This window comes from Arachis hypogaea, chromosome 17 (genome assembly GCF_003086295.3).
Source record: "Arachis hypogaea cultivar Tifrunner chromosome 17, arahy.Tifrunner.gnm2.J5K5, whole genome shotgun sequence".
Classification (NCBI taxonomy): domain Eukaryota; kingdom Viridiplantae; phylum Streptophyta; class Magnoliopsida; order Fabales; family Fabaceae; genus Arachis; species Arachis hypogaea.
This window is the reverse complement of record NC_092052.1, coordinates 92,812,475-92,818,086: the sequence shown is the minus strand read 5'-3', so window position 1 is coordinate 92,818,086 and position 5,612 is coordinate 92,812,475. Positions and strand designations below refer to the sequence as shown.

General features: G+C 34.5%; 1 non-coding gene across 1 annotated transcript; it reads right to left on the bottom strand.

The window, feature by feature from the left end:
• Positions 1-4,967: 4,967 nt before the first annotated feature.
• Positions 4,968-5,075, bottom strand: LOC112768389 (small nucleolar RNA R71). The gene has a single exon (XR_003185825.1). It is a non-coding gene; the product is annotated as a small nucleolar RNA R71 (small nucleolar RNA).
• Positions 5,076-5,612: the final 537 nt, after the last annotated feature.

The window sequence follows — 5,612 nt, the reverse complement described above, 5'->3', positions numbered from 1 at the left end:
CATTCAAACAATAAATTTCATTCCTGTGTGTTTTGCCCTTCTTTTTCATTCTGGTGTTCTTTACTTTGTTTTAATCTATATGTCCAATATAGAATATAGATACATACCAAGAGATGATTGAGGCCATCATTTGCATTTTTCCTCACTTATCCCAATTTAGCCTACCTTTTACATCACCCTTGTTAGCCCCCTTGAGCTTTTTTATCCCCTCTTGTTCTATAACCACATTACTAGCCTTAAGCAGAAAAACAAAATAAAAATCCCAAGTTAAATCCTTGGTTAGCTTAAGATAGATATTGTGTGCAATTTAAGTGTGGGAAATTTTATGAGAACATGGGATGATAGAAACTAAGTAGGAATTTAAAAAGAATAAGTTGTTTCAAAAAATTTGGGAAGCATGCTCATGTGAAATCAAAACAATTAAATTACCATGTGTATAAAAAAAATTAAAATTTTTATAAATATATTTTTAGTATTTAGATAAGGGGATACAAAAACTTCCCAAATGCAAAATAAAAATAAATGCACATGGGACAAAATTTCAAAATTAAAATTAATGCATGAGCTTGTAATACAAAGTGGGAAAATTTGGGTAAATAGGTTAAGGAACTTTGATTTATATAAAGTATGTATGTTAGGTGAGATCTTAGACTAATCAAGGATTCACTTTGTTAGCTCACTTAGCCTTATACATATACCCTTACCTTCACCTTGGCCCCATTACAACCTTGAAAAAGACCTTATGATTTTTGTATGTTTGTATTCTATAGTTGTTGATTGGTTAGTGATGAGCGGATAATTTATACGCTTTTTGGCATTGTTTTTACATAGTTTTCAGTATAATTTAGTTAGTTTTTAGTATATTTTTATTAGTTTTTAAATAAAAATCACACTTCTGGACTTTACTATGAGTTTGTGTGTTTTTCTGTGATTTCAGGTATTTTCTGGCTGAAATTGAGGGACTTGAGCAAAAATCAGATTCAGAGGTTGAAGAAGGACTGCAGATGCTGTTCGATTCTGACCTCCCTGCACTCAAAGTGGATTTTCTAGAGCAACAGAACTCCAAATGGCACGCTCTTAAATGCGTTGGAAAGTAGACATCCAGGGCTTTCCAGCAATATATGATAGTCCATACTTTGCCCGAGTTTAGATGACGCAAACTGGCGTTGAACGCCAGTTCCACGCTGCATTCTAGAGTCAAACGCCAGAAACACGTCACGAACCAGAGTTGAACGCCAAAAACACGTTACAACTTGGCGTCAACTCCAAAAGAAGCCTCTGCACGTGTAAACTTCAAGCTCAGCCCAAGCACACACCAAGTGGGCCCCGAAAGTGGATTTCTGCATCAATTACTTACTTCTGTAAACCCTAGTAGCTAGTCTAGTATAAATAGGACCTTTTACTATTGTATTTACATCTTTTGATGATCTTCGGATCATCTTTGGATCATCTTTAGTTTCATCTTTAGATCACGTTTGGGGGCTGGCCTCTCGGCCATGCCTGGACCTTCATCACTTATGTATTTTCAACGGTAGAGTTTCTACACACCATAGATTAAGGTGTGGAGCTCTGCTGTTCCTCAAAGACTAATGTAAAGTACTACTGTTTTTCTATTCAATTCAACTTATTCCGCTTCTAAGATATTCATTCACACTTCAATATAATGGATGTGATGATCATGACAGTCATCATCATTCTCAACTTATGGACGCGTGCCTGACAACCACTTCCGTTCTACCTTGGATTGAATGGATATCTCTTGGATATCTAATACAGGGGACCGAGTCCGAGTTATTAGTGTCTTCGTGGTATAAGTTAGAAACCATGGACGGCTATTCTTGAGAATCCGGAAAGTCTAAACCTTGTCTGTGGTATTCTGAGTAGGATTCAGGGATTGAATGACTGTGATGAGCTTCAAACTCGCGAGTGCTGGGCGTAGTGACAGACGCAAAAGGATCAATGAATTCTATTCCAGTATGATTGAGAACCGACAGATGATTAGCCATGCAGTGACAGTGCATTGGACCATTTTCACTGAGAGGACAGGTGGCCATTGACAATGGTGATGCCTAACATATAGCTTGCCATGGAAAGGAGTAGGAAGGGTTGGATGCAGACAGTAGGAAAGCAGAGGTTCAGAGGAACAAAAGCATCTCTATATGCGTATCTGAAATTCTCGCCAATGATTTACATAAGTACCACTATAATATTTTATATTTTATTTATCTTTTACTTATCAATTCATAAAATCAGTTGAATCCGTGTAACTGATATTTGCAAGATGACTATAGCTTACTTTATACCAACAATCTCCATGGGATCGACCCTTACTCACGTAAGGTTTATTACTTGGACGACCCAGTGCACTTGCTGGTTAGTTGCGTGAAGTTGTGAAGTTATGTTTGGACCATGGTATTGTGCACCAAGTTTTGGCACCATTGCCAGGGGGAGAACAAACAACAAATTTTACATCTGAATAACAATTTCGCCACACCAAGTTTTTGGCGCCGTTGCCGGAGATTGTTCGAGTTTGGACAACTGACAGTTCATCTTGTTGCTCAGATTAGGTAACTTTATTTTAATTTAAACCTTTTTGTTTTTATTATTCTTATGTTCGAAAATTTTAAGAAAAAAAAAAGAAAAAAATTTTTAAAATAATAAAAATATTTTCAAAAATATATTTTTCTTCATAATTTTTTAAGAATGAATTCTAGAGTTTCATGAAGTACGTTGAAGCCTGGCTGGCTGTAAAGCCATGTCTAATTTCTTATGGACTGAGGCTTCCAAACCATCATCACAAGAGCAAGCTAGCTGTTCCTAATCCACCTGCTACTGTATGACTGATTTGTATTCTAAAGCTTGGCTGGCCATTGGCCATGTCTAGTGTTTTGGACCGGAGCTTTCACTGAAAGCTTGGCTGGCTAGTGAGCCATGTCTAATTCCTGGACTGGAGCTTTAGACTAAGAGTGCAAGATTCCTGGAATTCATATTAAAAATTTTGAAATCCTGATTTTTCTTTTTCAAATAATTTTTGAAAAAAGTCCAAAAAAATTTATAAAATAAAAAAAATCGAAAATATTTTGTGTTTCTTGTTTGAGTCTTGAGTCAATTTTTAAGTTTGGTGTCAATTGCATGTTTTTATTCTTCTTGCATTTTTTTCGAAAGTGTGTTCATATGTTCTTCATGATCTTCAAGTTGTTCTTGGTAAGTCTTCTTGTTTGATCTTTAAAATTTCTTGTTTTGTGTCCTTTGTTGTTTTTCATATTCATTTTCAATTTGTTAGTGTCTATACATGAAAAATCTTTAAGTTTGGTGTCTTGCATGTTTTTCTTTTCTTAAAAATTTTTCAAAAATAAGTTCTTGGTGTTCATCTTGACATTCAAAGTGTTCTTGGTGTTCATCTTGTAACTCATAGTGTTCTTGCATGCATCTTTTATTTTAATCCAAAATTTTTATGTTTTGCATCAATTTTATATTTTTCTCTCTCTTCATTAAAAATTCAAAAATAAAAGAATATCTTTCCCTTATTTCACTCATAATTTTTGAAAATTTGATTTGATTTAGTCAAAAGTTTTTAAAATTTAGTTGTTTCTTATGAGTCAAATCAAATTTTCAATTTGAAAATCTTATCTTTTTCAAAATCTTTTTCAAAAATCAAATCTTTTTCATTTTTCTTATTTATTTTCGAAAATTTTAAAATTATTTTTCAAAAATCTTTTTCTTAATTTTATCTCATAATTTTCGAAAATATTATCAACAATTAATGTTTTGATTCAAAAATTTCAAGTTTGTTACTTGCCTGTTAAGAAAGATGCAAACTTTAAGTTCTAGAATCATATCTTGTAATTACTTGTGAGTCAAGTCATTAATTTTGATTTTTAAAATTCAGATCTTTTTCAAAGCTAATTTTAATCATATCTTTCTATCATATCTTTTTAAATCATAAATTTTTCAAAAATTTGATTTTTAAAATATCTTTCTCTAACTTCTTATCTTTTCAAAATTGATTTTCAAATCTTTTCTCAACTAACTAATTGACTTTTTGTTTGTTTCTTATCTTTTTCAAAACCACCTAACTACTCTTCCCTCTCTAATTTTCGAAAATACCTCCATCTTTTTCAAAAATTCTTTTTAATTAATTAATTGTTTTAAATTTTAATTTTAATTTTACTTCTCCTTTAATTTTCGAAAATCATCAACCCCTTTTCAAAAATTATTTTCGAAAACTCCTCCCTCTCATCTTCTTCTATTTATTTAATTACTTACTAACACTTCTCCTCATCTCATATCTCTGCTCCTATCCTCACCCTTGTGTTTGGATTATCCATTATTCTTCAGTCTTATTCCCTTTCTTCCTCTACTAACAACAAGGGAACCTTATACTGTGGTAAGAAGGATCCCTATTATTATTTTCTGTTCCCTTCTTTTTCATATGAGCAGGAGCAAGGACAAGAGCATTCTTGTTTGAAGCAGACCCTGAACCTGAAAGGACTCTGAAGAGGAAACTGAGACAAGCTAAAATACAACAATCCAGAGACAACCTTACAAAAATTTTCGAAAAGGAAGAGGAGATGGCAGCCAAAAATAATAATAATACAAGGAGGATGCTTGGTGATTATACTACACCTACTTTCAAGTTTGATGGAAGAAGCATCTCAATCCCTACCATTGGAGCAAACAATTTTGAGCTGAAACCTCAATTAGTTGCTCTAATGCAACAGAACTGCAAATTCCATGGACTTCTATCAGAAGATCCCTATCAGTTTTTAACTGAATTCCTGCAGATCTGTGAGATTGTTAAGACTAATGGAGTAGATCCTGAAGTCTATAGGCTCATGCATTTCCCTTTTGCTGTAAGAGACAGAGCTAGAACATGGTTGGACTCACAACCTAAAGATAGCCTGAACTCTTGGGATAAGCTGGTCACGGCCTTCTTGGCTAAGTTCTTTCCTCCTCAAAAGCTGAGCAAGCTTAGAGTGGATGTTCAGACCTTCAAGCAAAAAGATGGTGAATCCCTCTATGAAGCTTGGGAAAGATACAAGCAGATGACCAAAAGGTGTTCTCCTGACATGCTTTCAGAATGGACCATTCTAGATATATTCTATTATGGTCTGTCTGAGTTCTCCAAGATGTCACTGGATCATTCTGCAGGTGGATTGATAAACCACTATTTTATGGTTTATCTTGTGCTCAATTGAGTGGATTTTATCAACTCTTTACCCACTTATTCATACTATTTGCATGGTTTTACATTTGCCTTCCTAATTATGTACTTTGATTGAAAACATGCTTCTTTGGCCTTAATTTCCCTATGATTAATCCTCTCTTATTACCATTAGATGCCTTGATATGTGTGTTAAGTGATTTCAGAGATTACAGGGCAGGAATGGCTCAGAGGATGGAAAGGAAGCATGCAAAAGTGGAAGGAATACAAGAAGTTGGAGAAATTGCTAAGCTGTCCAGCCTGACCTCTTCGCACTCAAACGGCTATAACTTTAGCTACAGAGGTCCAAATGACGCGGTTCCAGTTGCGTTGGAAAGTAACGTCCAGGGCTTCGATTTGATATATAATATGCCATAGTTGCCCTGACGCTAGGCGACGCGACCGCGTG